Genomic DNA, 15,114 nt, shown 5'->3' with positions numbered 1-15,114 from the left:
AAGTCGGTGTTTGTGGATTATGAACAGGCTATTCAGTGGAATATAAGGTGTTGGAGTCTTCCAAGATGATGTTTTGATCTCCAGTGAGGCAATTGATGGCCTTATAACAATCCTCAAGAGGGTCGTGAAAAGGGCCCAAAGGAATGTTTCAAGCACAACAAAAGAACAAATTAAAGTCTTGAGACCAAATGTTGAGTTTTTGGGTAACGTTATTAGGAAAAATTATGTTGCTCAAAAACCTAAATCACCAGCCCCTAAAAACCAGAAGTTGGCTCTGTTCTTAGGAATGAGTAATTGTAATTGTAGCATGTGTAGAGCGCGTTAACACAGGAGGCATCAAATCGCTAAACTAGAAGAGAACCATGTGAAAAAAGAGGGCTTAAAGTAGATAAAACCTCAACAATCAAGAAACTCTAAGGAAGGACTAGTTAAAAAAATAGCCACATTTTAACCTGCCCATGAAAGTGTAGGTACAAGTTTAAGCTCCTAATGTGTTCTGGGCAGGAGTTCCACAGCCTGGGTAATGCCACAGTGAAAGCCCATTCCACCCACTTGAATTTTCTGCACGTAGGTAGTGCCTTACTACGTCCAGTTGATCTCAGAGATCTAATAGGAACATACCAATTAAAGGCTGTCCTGAGAATCGTCCACCACTGTAGAAAGCTTTATGAGACGAGCAAATGGCTTTAAAAAACACTCGCTTCTGAACTGGCAACCAGTGTAAGGACCTGAATTCCTTCCAGTGGGGTAACACAGGCCCCCGCGGTGCAGGGGGTCCCCCAAGTTCCAGGGGGTCCAATCAGCACAGCACTCTGGCTGCAGAGCTCCTGATTGAGCCCGGAGGTGGCCCCTCCATGTGCCTTGCAGGAAGGCCCCCTCAAGTTACGTTACGCCAGTGATTCCTTCCTAGCTGAGAAGTGTTTTGGCAGTCCCAGGACCAAACGAGCTGCTGCATTTTGGATGAATTGGAGCTTTTTTAGTGAGTACAGGTTTATATTTAGATAGCGGGCATTATAGTAGTCGAAGCGAGAGGCAGGAACTGTGATGACCACTGCCATCATAAGCTCTTTTGGGGGAAAATGCAGTATTTTCTTCAGAATCTTGATGATCCAGAAGCTGGAGCTCACTTTTCTAATATCCTGGGTGTCAAAAGTCAAGAAGTTATCAAAGGTCACACCCAGGTTTTTGGCCACAGCCACTGGAACAGTTAAAGTACCACAAGTGTTGGGCCACCATCGGTTGTCCTAGATCGAGCTGTCCATTCTGAAAACCATGATCTTGGATTTTTCCCCATTCATTTTGAGCCAGTTCTCCCTGACCCACCTGCTGGTTTCTGTCATGTAGGCCCTAAACCTGCCAGCTACCTTTTTTCAGTCATCAGAGATGGAAAAGATGATCTGGGTGCCATTCGCATACGACGACACCTGGAAACCGAAAGAACGCACTAGTTTTGCCAGAGGGGCGACATACAAATTGAATAGGTCAAATGAGGGAAAACCCTTGTGGAACCCCAAAAATGGAGCTTGAAAGGTGCAAATTACATATTAAGTTCATTATGAATGATGGTGAATTTTTAAAAACATATCTTCTCACTGGAAGAACTTCCAGGTCAGTTGTTTAGCAGTAAAGGGTCCCCGTTTCCATCACAGGAGTTGACACAATGTGGAAAAATGTATGCTATTGAGCACATTAAGACTCCACTGAATCACCATCAGAGGAACAGCCACGCTTGGAAAGCAAACCAGTTGATAAAGAGGAATATCTAATTAGCACAGAAGCTGGAGGTGCACATTGAAGCTACAAACTGAATTAGATTATGGGCACTCCAGCAGACTTCACACAGTGGCTCAGTGAAAGACTGTTTGATTGACTCCAAGAGAGATTTTTTTTGCAGACCTTTTAAAGTATTAAAAGTATTACAAAAGGGGTGTATCATGTTTACAACATCAGGTTAATTTCATCCATGCTACAATTAAGAACCTAGTTGATACTGATATCAGTTTTTTTTTGTCCTCATTTGTGCAATAAGCATCTTGGAAGAAAAAAGGGGGTAGCGCTTTCTCACTGTACCAGGTGGATAATTTATAAAGCGAGCCCCCAATCTTCCTGTCCCATAAGGTTCAAAAGAGAAAAGATCTCCAGCCCTCACCCCCAATTCATGGGATTAATGCAATACTGAGTAATCATTGGAATTCCATACCATTTTACCCATTCCCCTGTGACCCAAGGTTACAATTCTGTTCCCACATATCCCAAAATTCATACCTTTTTGTTTTGCTCCCTACTCCGGTCCAATTTCCATATCCTTTGTACCAGGCCAACCACTCGCTTCTCATAAAAGGGTTCTGGGATACTCATTTAAGGCATATTTCTCGTCTAGCTAATAAAATGAACACAAATAGCAGACGTTTCTGTTTACTTCTTAGTTTAAGCCTTAATCGCTCCTCATTCACAACCCCAAACAAGACTAGACTAATGCTTACCTCCAGTTAGTACCCAACACCATCAAAAGGACCTTACTTACATCTTGCCAAAATAACTGGAGTTGAGGGCATTGATGTCATCAGCTTCTTCCTCCCCACACATGGGATAGCACTTCACCATTTGTTTGCTGGGTGTCAAGTATGCCCTGTGCATCGTAAATAAACGATTTTTCATGAATGGAGCTACACTGATAACATACCACAAGGTAGACATTGATACTTGCCAGAGATTTTGCACTTCCAGCGACAGCAGCTCTTTTCTCCAAATCTCTATAGGTAAGGTAAACTCTTCTTCCCCTGCAAGTATAAGCACCCAGGACCAGCAAGAAATCTATTTTTTATGTGTTGAGCTATTCAGCAACTTTACTTCGAGATCTTCATTTCCTTCACCATCCTTCTCCAGTGATTTTGCCCAGCTAGTCTACTGGTAGTACTTAAATCTGATTAGTTATTAGTGACATATGTTCCCAGTCTACTAAGGTCTTTTCTTCAAGCAGTTGGCCCCTTCTCGTTATTCCAACCCTCTACTAATGAGCTTGAAAGCTTGTTCTCAGACCCTCAGGGGTTCCCGGCAAAGCCCAAATTGGGGCATAGTCACTACAATAAGGTATTTATAGGGCTTTTCTGATTTGAAACCAAAGTTTACATGCCGATAATAGTTTCTTCAGTTTCACCATTTTGAAAACTTTCAAAATACCAAACTTATAAAGGGAAAAGTCACCCTCCAACTGTGTCATAGCCTGAAGATATAGAGCATATACTTGGTGTTCTCAAAGCAGAGGTCTCATACTTTTAAATTAGAACGCCCTGCAATATTGTAAGAAATCTGGACTTGCAATTCCCCCCTGCTCTTTCTTCCTTCAAAGATTATTCCAACCGATTTTTGTTGCTTTGGATGCCCAAATTAAACTGTTCAGATCACCTTGTAATTTTTTAAACCAAACTTGTTTAAATTCTAGAGGTATTGAATTAAGCAAAAAAGTAAATTTTGGTAATATAGTCATTTTTAAAATGTTAGCTTGTCCCAGAAATGATAGTGGTAGTCCTGCCCAAGCTTTTAATAGTTTCCTAGATTCCATTACTGCTTTCTCAAAGTTCAAACGTGCAACATCTTCAAGATCCTTTGTCACCATGATACCCAAATATCTTATACTATGGGGTTATTACTTTGGGAATTCCATTCCATGATGTTTGTTTTCTGCTAGTTTACTGGATAACCTGAGAATTCTTCGAATTTGCCTAGTGGCAAGTTCTTTGTAAACAGCATCAAGTTGTCTGCATATAGGGCAACTTTCTTCTCCCAACCCCGAAACTCGAAAGGGGGTATTTGTTGAGTAGCCCAATTTTTGCTGGCTAATGGTTCGATGTATAGCCTTGGAAAGAAGGGGGGAGAGTGAGCAGCCCTGCTGTGTACCCCTTGATATGACTATTTTCTGTGTGAGGTCACCATTAACCAATATCCTTGCAGTAGGGTTTTTATATATAAGTTTTAAAGCCCTCTTAAACACCTCCCCTAAGTTATACTGCTCCACGACTATGTAGAAAAGCCCAACTCATCCTATCAAAGGCCTTTGCCACATCAAAAGTGATTATCAACAAAGGGGACCATCCTAGTGCTGCCATGTCTATTGCCCCAAACAACTCATGTGTTAGCTTGCAGATATGTTTGCCTTTAATAAATCCTTTTTGATCTGGATGTACCAGCTTATCCGCCATCCTCCCCAACCTCCCAGCTAAGATCTGAGTGAAAATCTTGTAATCACTACTTAGCAATGATATTGGTCTGTAAGACTCCCAACACCTTGGGATCTTTCCCAGTTTTTAGCAAAAGACAAATAGTTGCCTCCTCCCATGACTTTGGTATAGCTAGCCCGCTTGAAAAGGTGGAGTGAAAAAGTTTTGTCAAAAACAGGGCAGCCTCCTCTTTTAGGGTCACATAAATCTCCTTTGGTAAGGCATCCGGCCCGGCTACTTTCCCCTTTTTGATTTCTCTGTCACTCAGACTTTGTTCCGTTTTTAATTTCCAAGCCATTAGTTTACCACATCCTTCTCCATATTCATAGTGCGAAAATGTACTCGCCTCCCATTTCTTCCTGACTATTCCCCCAGAATAACTGATATCAGTTTGTTGTGCCTATTTCAGTCGGTAACCTGTGCAACAATTTTTTCCAGCTCAGCAAGAGCCATGAAAACCTTTGTCGTAATTAGCATTTCCTCCCATCTTTCCACAAACATCAGGGAAAGGTAGGCGGGCTCACGTCCTGCTACAAACCAATGTGATTCCAAACTACAGGTAGGGAGCTCTGGTATAGTATTAAGTTGTATTAGGGAAACTTCTGCAGTGTGTGTGCTAATCAGATCTCTCCCTCCAACAGGATCTATTGTATTCAATTCCTGTGTGCCCTTTCCTAACCCCTTCCCCAAACTTGGAACCCATTCACCGAATAGCATTAATTTGTGTCTGTTGAGATAAGGTGTCGGGTGTGAGTAGTTTGTTCTGTTCCGGCGTTTAAGTATTCTTAGGCTTTGACAGGAGGACAGGACAAGGGTGCCTTGTCAATGCAGATAGTGAGAGACTCTGTGGGAGACTCATTCAGCTGGTGGCAGTAGAATCGATTATGTTCCGAGCATGTTTTTATTCTTCCATTTCTGTGATGCCTCTGAGTTCCATAGAGCCCTTTATTAGGGTGGGAGTTGGGGACATTCTTTAACTGTTGGCTGTAGCAGACACTGGGGTGGTCACTGGAGTTTTTCTACAGACTAATATTAAATAAATCTTCTGTTGATATTTTGTAACAAGGAGTGTAGTCTCCTCTCCACACTGTGGACGATCTGGACTCACCATTTAAAAATAGCCAGGAGGATATTTTCATTCGCTGCTGGAGTATATTTGCGGTCTTTGTGGTGATGTGGTTGGTGTAATACTGCCATTTGTGGACTCTGCCAGAGATCTGTATTTGAACCAGAGCAAGCTGAGAGCTGTAGAGATACTCGCAGCTATCGAGGACTGCTGCAGGAGGTTGAGGCCAGGCATTTGGGACTACACTGCTGACTTTAGACATCCCAACACATTATTTATTTATTTTCCCCCTGTAAATAGTACATTTACTTTTGTTGAGAGACAGACACACGTCACTTTGGTTTAACATTCTAAGTACATTCGCTGACTCTGAAAAACATCAGAAGCTATTCATGATGCCATGTCACAGGTTGAAGCTATAAACTAGGCTAGTGTATGGAGAGGATAGGCTTTGTGGAACTTTGTAGCAGTGAGCAAAACTGGAGATGGGGACGGTGGTAGAGTAAATGTAAGTGGGCACATGCCCAGGATTATGAGGGGTCATCTTTCAGAGTTGGACAAGGTCCTCTCCTTTGTCCTGTTGTGGAGATAGATCCAACACCCTGCAGCTGGAGGTAGAATGTTGTGATCCTGAGATGTTTGCTATCGTGCATTTTTTAAAACCTTAATGTATAGAGTTATGTCATACATCACAACAAATCATAACATCTGCTTGAATTTGACTTGAGCAGTACCATAAGATATCAGAGAGTAGGTACATATCATTAAGCAAACAACAAGGAGAGAAAATATAAAGAAAAAAACACCTGGTTTACAGGTTCATATGCCACATCCACAACCAGGTACATCATTAGGCTGGCTCATCTATAGCCACAGCGTATAGTCCATCCAGAGCCCATGGGGGGCCTCAGTGAGGTAGAATGAAGTCCATTGTCTCATATTGACCCGCTCATTCCAGCCAGGTATAGTGTTCACATGTCAGGGTACTCATACAGGAAGTTGCTGAGTTACCCCCCGGGGGCTCCCTCCTGAGTCGCCACTGTGGGGGTGCCTTCAGCATGCTTGCTAAGCGCCTGAAGGTATGCGATGAGCGTCTCCCAGATATCCCTGGGGCGGGAAGTGATCTGTAACAGCTATGGATATGTTATTAATTGGTCTTTGCCATATATGCAATCTTGCAGCCAATTTTTGAATTTGAGAGTCCTCTCTCTGCCCCATCTCCAGGCTACCCTCCGCTTGGCCGATCGGAGCACCGTGGCGAGGAACTTTCTATGCGGCTTAGGGATGTCCGCTGTGCAACCCAGCAGCATGAGCAGGGGAGATTGTGGGAGGAGGGAGGTTGCGATCTCAGATAGTGTGCCAAGCACTTCTCGCCAGTAGTCCTGAACCGGAGTGCAGACCCACGCCAAATGCAGAAAGTCAGCCCCTTCCTGGTGACACCACACACATCGATCGTCCTTCTGTAGTTTATATTTTATTGGAATAGTGTGGGTGTGTAGTATATTCTATGGAGGAACTTGTAGTGAATAATACGTAGCCTACTACTGGCTGTAACATCTGCAGATTGCTCAGCAAAATTGTCACTGCTCATCTGTCATAGGGGACTCTAGGTCCCGGTCTCAAGCATCCCTGGTGCCCGACGGGGCATGAGGCCTCTCCAATAGCACCGCCCCGTACATGCGTGACACAGCATGCGAGGGGCCCATCATTTTGAGTGTGGTATGTAGGACCTCCAGCGGGATAGATTCTTGTGGGAAGCAAGGCGCGTTGGCTCCTATTTTATGTTTCAATCGGATGTATAGAAACATTTCCTGAGGGGTGACAGTCTCTCCGGTCAGTATTTCCATTTGGTCTTTAAATTGTCCCCCACAGTATAGATCAACCCATGTGTGTAGACTTCTCCTGCGCATCATGTCTCGGCACACTGCTTCTTGTGTAACGCAAGTGTATGAAAGGTGTGACAATGGCATAAGGGGGGAGTAAATTATGGTCTTACCTATCATTGCAGTTAAGCGCTTCCAGGCAAAATAAGTGAATGAGACTGTGTGGTGTGTTACCTTGTAGCCTGAGACTCGTGCCCCCAGCAAAGACATCAAAGGAGTGGGTGACATGTAACCTTGTTCAATGGCCAAATGTGGCATAAAAGGTGGTCAGTGCAGCCAGTAACCGCGTAGTGGGCTTGAGCACTGAGATAATAGAGTTCCATATCCGAAGCCTCTCTGTAAAACCGCTGAGTCATGAGTGTCCAGTATGTGCGAGGCTGCCTTCCGCCCCAGGCTAGTTTAATGAGCTAGGAGCGAAGAGTGTAAAAAAATTACGTCCTGGATAGTAAGGTATAGTGAGAAAAAGGTAGAGAAGCTTAGGGAGGATGTTCAATTTCATCAGGGCCACCCTACCGGCCAGGGAGAGTGGCAGTGCGATCCAACGGTCTACCCATGTGCCAAGTTGCTCAATCGCAACTCCATAATTTGCTCTAATAGTCTACTCAGGGTACCTGGTAATATTAATGCCCAGATACTTGATTTCCGCACTACACCAATTTAGTGGATATTCAGGCATGAATCTGGGGGTATTGGGCTGAGTGGGAAAATCTAATGAACTCCCTCAAGATGGGGTTATGGCTAACATCGGGCTCACAGAGATAGAGGGTGATTTCATCCGCATATAGAGATATAAGGATTTGACAGAGGGCTAAGATTATGGCGTGTTCTCTATGATGTTGCCGAATCTTGGCAGCCAGAGGTTCAATGGCTAAGGCAACAAGCATTGAAAATGCAATAGGACTCGCCTTTGAATAAGTTTAAGCCTTTTGCTTTGCTAATGCTACTGTATAGCAAAGCAAATGGCTTTAAGTTAATGAAAGGTGAGACGCATTGCATTTGTAATGCTTGTTCTGAGTTGAGGTCCACTTCTAATTAACCCAACACCGCTCCCTCTCAAGCATACCAGCAGTATTCCCCACAGTGTGGAAACCGCCCCCACCCCACCCTAATTGTATGCAATACTAACAAGCACCAGCAACTGGTCACAACAATGATGACCCGAAAAAAGGTCAACAAGGCTAATAATCAGACTGAAGGCACAATTCAATTACTACAAATGCATGCATGGAACTACACCTTGCAAAGAAGTGTATATAAAAAATAGTCTTAAATGTTATGCAGCCAACAAAAGTTGCATCAATGATCAATCCAGTCTTGAAATATTTTAAGTGGACTCGTTCGGTATCACTCAAACTTTTGTTCGCACAGGTAAAATATATATTATTTGTGGTACTGGGCTGACGATGCTGTGTACATCAATTTATAACGTTTGCTGCAGGGATATTTATTGCTTATTTCTCTAAATATTTTTGGCGGAGGAGCTTTGATGGCTTTCAAAGTGCACGAATAAGAAGCCGAAAATGAGCGACTCTATGGTAGTCATATCACCTCTCAATATTGTACAGTAATGCAAATACACCAATTTCGCAACCGGTTAGTCCCGGGTTGGGAACAGAAGGTGGGATTTGTTGAAGGGCTATAAGAGACCACTCTGAAGAGGGACTTTTTGCATTTGGGTTTAGTGTAAAGGCATGGGTGCGGGGTTCGGGTCGGTTTACATACATCTCGTCGAAGCTCAGATTCCCATACTCAGCAGCAAACAAAAGGCAACCAGGAAGCATTTGAGGGCAGCCCCTGCGTGGCTTGGTAGTCAATGAATCAGGTGAAACTTCTCTGCAAATCACGGGCACACTTCCGGAGCACAAGTGCACTTTTGGCAGCGGGAGAGGTCGCCAGGCACCGCTCTCAGACCCCAGCCAGAGGCCCCGACAGAGAAGGGGCGCCGGTCAGGCTGGGGTAGACAGTCACTCACTAGGAGGGAAGAGGTGTTTAGGGGAAATGACAAAGGAGATGCATAACGTGTGTACCAGGCCTGGATGCTCAGCTCCGACTTAAGAGGTGGGCTAGAGAACTTAAACTGGGGCACAAGGATTGTCCAACGCAACATAGAAGTTAGGATCAAAAACGGCTGGGCTTCTAAGCGGATACAACATGAACAGGATGCCATTCTGCAGAAGTAACTGCTTGTTATACGATCAAATGCATGGCATAAAGTATGGCCAACAACTGTGCCACTAAATGATATGAGAGATTGTAAACAGTTCGTTTTCGATTAAATGCAGTTTGATATGTACTGCAAAACTCGGCATGAGCATATGACTCATGGACGAAATCGGTGGAATGAGGGGCACAATAATGTGTACATTGTTTCAAATTATCCTTTGAAAACAGACAGTTTTTAGAGTAAGCATGTTTTCTCTTTTATATGCTCATTTCTGAGAAGTGCTGGTACCCTCCAATTACAAGTATTAGGTTTCTCCTGAGACGTGCCGGTACTTTCCATTGCAAAATAGCGGGCCCCACGCTCTCTCCCATCGCTTGACGAGGATGGCGCGCCCACTCAGCCTGCGCCCCTCACTTGTTCCGACATTGTCCTGAACCACCAAGAGACTTCCACAGACATGCTCCTTCACACCTTAGAAAGACGCCCAAGCTGCAACCCCTTAGCTCGCACATCAACCACGGGAGGGAAGGCGCTGGCTGCTGCGCCGAGAGTAGGCCCCTGTGCCCTTCTTGAGGTGGGATGGGGCTTGGAAAGTGTATTAATATCTGGGTCCGGTCTGGATCTGTATCTACATGACTGAGGCCAAAAATGTAATAATAAAAAAAAAAGAACACTTGGTACCTTGCAAAATAGCAGGCCCCACGCTCGATGAGGATGGCGCCCCCACCCAGCCCCGTGCCCCTCACTCGTGCCGACATTGTCCTGACCCACGAGAGACTTCCTCAGACGTGCTGCTTCACACCTTATAATATAACAAGCGCAGTACCTGCAAAGTCAGCCGCGTGTTTACTAAGCACGATACGAAAGTAAACACTCGTGACTTTGCCAAAGCAGAGTGAGTAAAGAATAAGCCCTTCCTCTGAGACTCCCCTAACTGGCCTTCAATCCGTGCTCACCACAATTCCATCTCCCCTATCACCCCAAAAGCCAAAGCCCGCATAGCCTCACGCTCTTCTTACACTGAAATTGCTTTAGAGGCACCTAATGTCTTCCTTATGTTGTTTCCTCTCCCCCTCCTATGAGACGCCCATGGAACACTCCATTCTAATCCTGTTTTTTCTTCGCTAGCCGCTCTGCTTACCTCTGTTCTGCTCCTTCGTTCTCAGCACTTCCGGTTCCGTGCTAAATGCACTTCTGATAGGATAGCGACGGATTCTCATTAGAGGAATGACCATTGGCAACTGCCTACGAGGCACGTCACGTCCTATATCTGCGTGTTTTTGCTATATCAGCCACATCGTCGCCTATGCAAGATCTAGTAAGCGGCTTTCCTCGTTGATTGAGTGATGACTGTACTTGGCAGTTGGAGTAACGGCACCTTGGAGGCAGAGGGGTGTGGGTAGTGGAGAGCCCAGAAGAAAGCAGGGATTCCGGGACTGCTGCGGTTCCCGGGTTAGAGAGCAGGCAAGCCATAACGGTGCAAGCGAGGAAGGTCCTCCAACTCCCAGAACATCCCGTGATGCGATGTAAAAGCACAGTGAGTGGTGCGCGTGTGTGGGTGTAGCTGTGTGTATGTGTAGGTGTGCGTGTGTGTAGCTGTGTGTGTGTATGTGTGTGTATGTGTCTCTGAGTGCGTGTGCGCGCGATTTCGAAAGCCTGACTTGCTCTGAATGTGGGACAGGGGATGTGCACGGCGCCGGCCGGAACGTGCGCGTACAGGCAATGAAATCGCAGAGGGAAAGCGCGTGCCCATCCCCTGTCCTCCATTTCCGGCAAACCCACAACAATAGGTCTTTCGCTGGAGCAGCGCTTCGCGCTGCTAACACCAGCGAGACCTAAAAAGTAATGGTGAGAGTGGACAACCGTGGCGGGTGCCACGTTCGATAGGGATAGGATCAGAGAGTAGTCCTTTGATCTGGACCACTGCCTCCGGTTTAGAGTAGACCAGTTGAATCCAGGCCAGGAAAGGGCAGGGGAGGCCAATTTGACCCAAGATTGCGCGCATATAGTCCCACTCCAAGAAATCAAATGCAAAAATGGTGCACAGCCAGGAACAAAACCTGCTTGGTCCGGCAGTACTAGCCCTTCCACGAGTAGGGATAATCTGTTTGCTATCACCTTAGCCAGTATCTTTGTGTCAAAACTGATGTGGGATAAAGGCCTGTAGGCATCACATTTGTCAGCTGCCTTCCCTGGTTTGAGTGGGGATATAATCAGAACCTGTCACATTGACAGTGGACCAGCTGCTCGCTATAGCATTTATAAAACTCAGCGGGTAGGCCATCTGGCAGCGGAGCCTTGCTGGAGCCTAGTCCCAGTATGGCAGCCCTAATCTCATCTTCCTCTAGGTCTGCGGTCAAGAACTCCCTGCAGGAATCACTGATCCAGCCCAGAGCTGTATCCTCAAAATAAGCGGCTATGTCTGGTGGAGTCCGATCTTCCATGTGGTTGAGCGCAATGTAGTATTTAGTGCAGGTGTCTAAGATCTCCTGCAAATCTACACGCCTTGGCCCCTTGTCGTCTGTAATTTCCAAGATGTGATTGGCAAATCTTGTGACTCTGTTGAGCTCAGCCAGTGCCCTGCCGAGACGTTCTCCCTCACCGTAAGATCTGGCAGTGTAGTACTTCGAACTGAATTTGGCCTCGCATTCGGCTTCCAGCAAATCTTCTGGCAGGAGCTCCTTAAGGCTAGCTTTTGGCATCACACTCCACGAGGCTGCAACCTGTGTCTCTAACTGTTAAATATCTGACTGTAAATTGTGTAGTGTGCCCCTAATAGATATCAAAACCCTGTTACTCTTAGCAATATAGAGGCCTCTCAGGGTAACTTTAAAATTCTCCCTAACACAGGGAAGGGTGGAAACACTGTCAGTGTCCCGGGGAAGAAATTGACTATCTCCTGACATATTACCTCCCGGAAGGCACTGTCCAGCAGGCCTGGTGGCTAAAGTTTCATAAGGACCAGGGAACGGCCAGAAAGGGTCCGGGCCAGGTGTTTAGTCCAGCAGACAGTATTCAGTAATCTAAGCGCAACCAGCTGTTGTGCACCATCAAAAGGAAGGTTTCCTCTTTTTGTGTAGGGTGTAGAGAGAGCCAGGCACCAAAAAGCCAATGATCAGACATTAGGGCCGCGAGGTGCTTGGTAGCCTGTTGTGAGATGACAAATGTGGGTGAGAGAGGTCCAACTCTGCTTCCATCACTAAATTAAAATCCTCCACCGACAGATAATAAATGTGGAGCTGATCTCTAGTATGCGTCCCCAAAGCTGGGGGAAGTAGTGTGTGTCATCAATGTTGGGTGCGTAACAGCTTGCCAGGGTGACTGAATGGTCTGCCAATCTACCTCACATAATGCTAAATCTCCCCCGAGGGTCCTGCACGGAACCCAGCGGACAGTATCCTAGTCCCTTCTTGATAAGGATTGCGGTGCCTCTGGCATATGTGGAATATGCAGGAAAACAACTGTGTGTGTTCCATTTCTTGCCAAACATTAGCGTTACCTCTGGTGCCAAATGAGTTTCCTGGATCATCCCCACCTGGACGTGGCGTTTGTTAAAATAGTGTATGACCTGTCTGCGCTTACGGGGATCTCTGAGTCCTCGCACATTCCATGTCATGAAATTGATGGTGGGCTTTTGAGTCTGTGCTATAGTAGCCATTCGGTGTTAGTGTATTGTGGCAGTGCCCATTGCCGAGCAGTTAGTCTATGAGGTGTATGTGCTGAACGCAATATATACCACTAGAGCGTGTACAACTAGATGTGGTACCATGCAAGTCTAAGCAATTTAACAATCTAATTGAGCAACCCCTCCCCTCTGCCCACATCGGCAGCCGAATCCCACGGAGAATAAATCCCCACCAACCCAACAAGGTAACAGCACAGGCATTGTAAATAGCATACGGTAGCAGTTACATCCCCTGGTTTGCAGAGAAACATGATTGGTAGGGGTCTCAAATTATGAAGCTTCGCCTTAAGTAAAAAAAAAACAATATAAATATCCCGTCCTTCGTGTACAACATTCATATGGGGAATTCCCATTGGGAGTGCATGCCAGAGAGGCCGTCAGCACACCTCACAAATGCGAGGGAGCCCAGGAGGAAGAGTCACAAGTTGAGTCATTTGAGTTAGGGCCTATGTCCCAGATATAGCGTAAGAGTCTCTGCGGGTGTTCTCCAAAGCGTTCCAATTTCCGTTGCATTAGAGAAAAAGAAAGAACAGTCATACCAGTGTGTAGTAGCGTTGTTATTTTCCGCTGAAGCAGCATATTAATACCCTGCGCTCCGGTGTGAAGTGGCCAGATACAGGGTCCTCAGTTGAAGAGTTGGGCGAGCACCTTGCGCAGGCTTTCAGGAAGCCCTGGACGTGTTGAGGGTTGTTGAGAATGTGCGAATGTGCGTTTTCCCACGATGTTGCATCTGTAGCAACGCTGGATATAGCATGGCATATGGGATGACAGCTTTTTTGCTGGGAGGAACTTCCTCCGCGCCTAATGCACTTTCATAGTGAAATCTGGACTAAGTGCAATCTTCACGCCATTGTAGATCAGTTCTGGTTTCTCATGTGCAAGCCTCAGCTCAGTGTCCCGATCTTTGCAATTGAGGATGTGCGCAAGGATAGGGCATGGCAGTGCACCTGTTAGCAGTCTCGCTGTGAGTTATCTGTGGACTCGTTCAATTATCAGCACTTTGGAGAAGGCCTCAGCTCCAAAAAGGCCCAGGAGCATACGTTCTACATAGTCCTCCATGCGGCCCGACGCGGTGGACTCTGGGACCCCCATGATGTGCAAGTTGTTTATGCGCGACAGCGCCGCCAGATCTTCGTTTTTCACTGCTATGACCTGCAGCAGCTTTTCCATTCCCTGCAGTTTGTCATTGCTCGCCCCACTAGTGTCTTCGAGGGTGGATATGCAGTTTTTGGTCTCGGTTATGCGGCCATCATGCTTTTCCAGCTTTTGGGCCAGGAAATCCATGCGCAGATTCATGGAGTCCATCAATGAAAGTTAGGCTGTGGCGTATAGTGAGAAAGATGGCCTTGAAGTCTTCATCTTGTGCAGGAGTAGAGGGAGGTGGGTCGTCACCTTTTTGGGATTCCGCGCCTTCACTGGGGTGTTGCTTGCGCGTTGCGAATGGCAATTTCACTTGTTTGTCTTCAGTGCGGCCTATCGCTACCGTTTCCTCCAGCAGGGCTCTCCCAGTATCTGGCACTGCGTACTGGCACTGCGCTCAGCAGTGGCAGACTCAAGGCGCTATGGAGACCCAGGAACCGTGCCTCAGTTATGTCCAGCCCAGTCTCCAGCACCGCAGCGACCCCTCACAGCCCCTCTCACTCCGTCAGTTGCGGCTTTCCCCTGGATCTGGGGGGGTGCTATAAGTATCTCAACACTCAGCGCTTACTACTGCACTTGATATCATTTCTCCTTTGGCCCCTATTTCTTCTGCCAGATCCCGCCCCTCCGCCCCTTGGTTTTCCCCCGAGTTACGGGAGGAAAAAAGTCGATGTAAACGACTTGAACGTTTATGGCGACAGTCCTACGATCCAGTGGCCAAATCACTATATAAGTCAGCTCTGAACAAATTTCAAAAGCTAAAGCGGTCCACAATGAGAGGTTATTTCTCACAGTTAATTAAAAAAGCTGAGAATTCCACCAAAACTCTCTTCAAGATTGTGAAGGATTTTGTTAATCCTCCTGCTCTGAAGGCCCAGAGCTCTCCTAGTCAGACCCTTTGCAATGGACTCTCTGATTTTTTTCAAGATAAAATCATTAAGCAATCAACCTTATCCTCC

Source organism: Lissotriton vulgaris, chromosome 2_1 (genome assembly GCF_964263255.1).
Source record: "Lissotriton vulgaris chromosome 2_1, aLisVul1.2, whole genome shotgun sequence".
In the NCBI taxonomy this organism is placed as follows: domain Eukaryota; kingdom Metazoa; phylum Chordata; class Amphibia; order Caudata; family Salamandridae; genus Lissotriton; species Lissotriton vulgaris.
Note: the sequence above shows the minus strand (reverse complement) of the source record.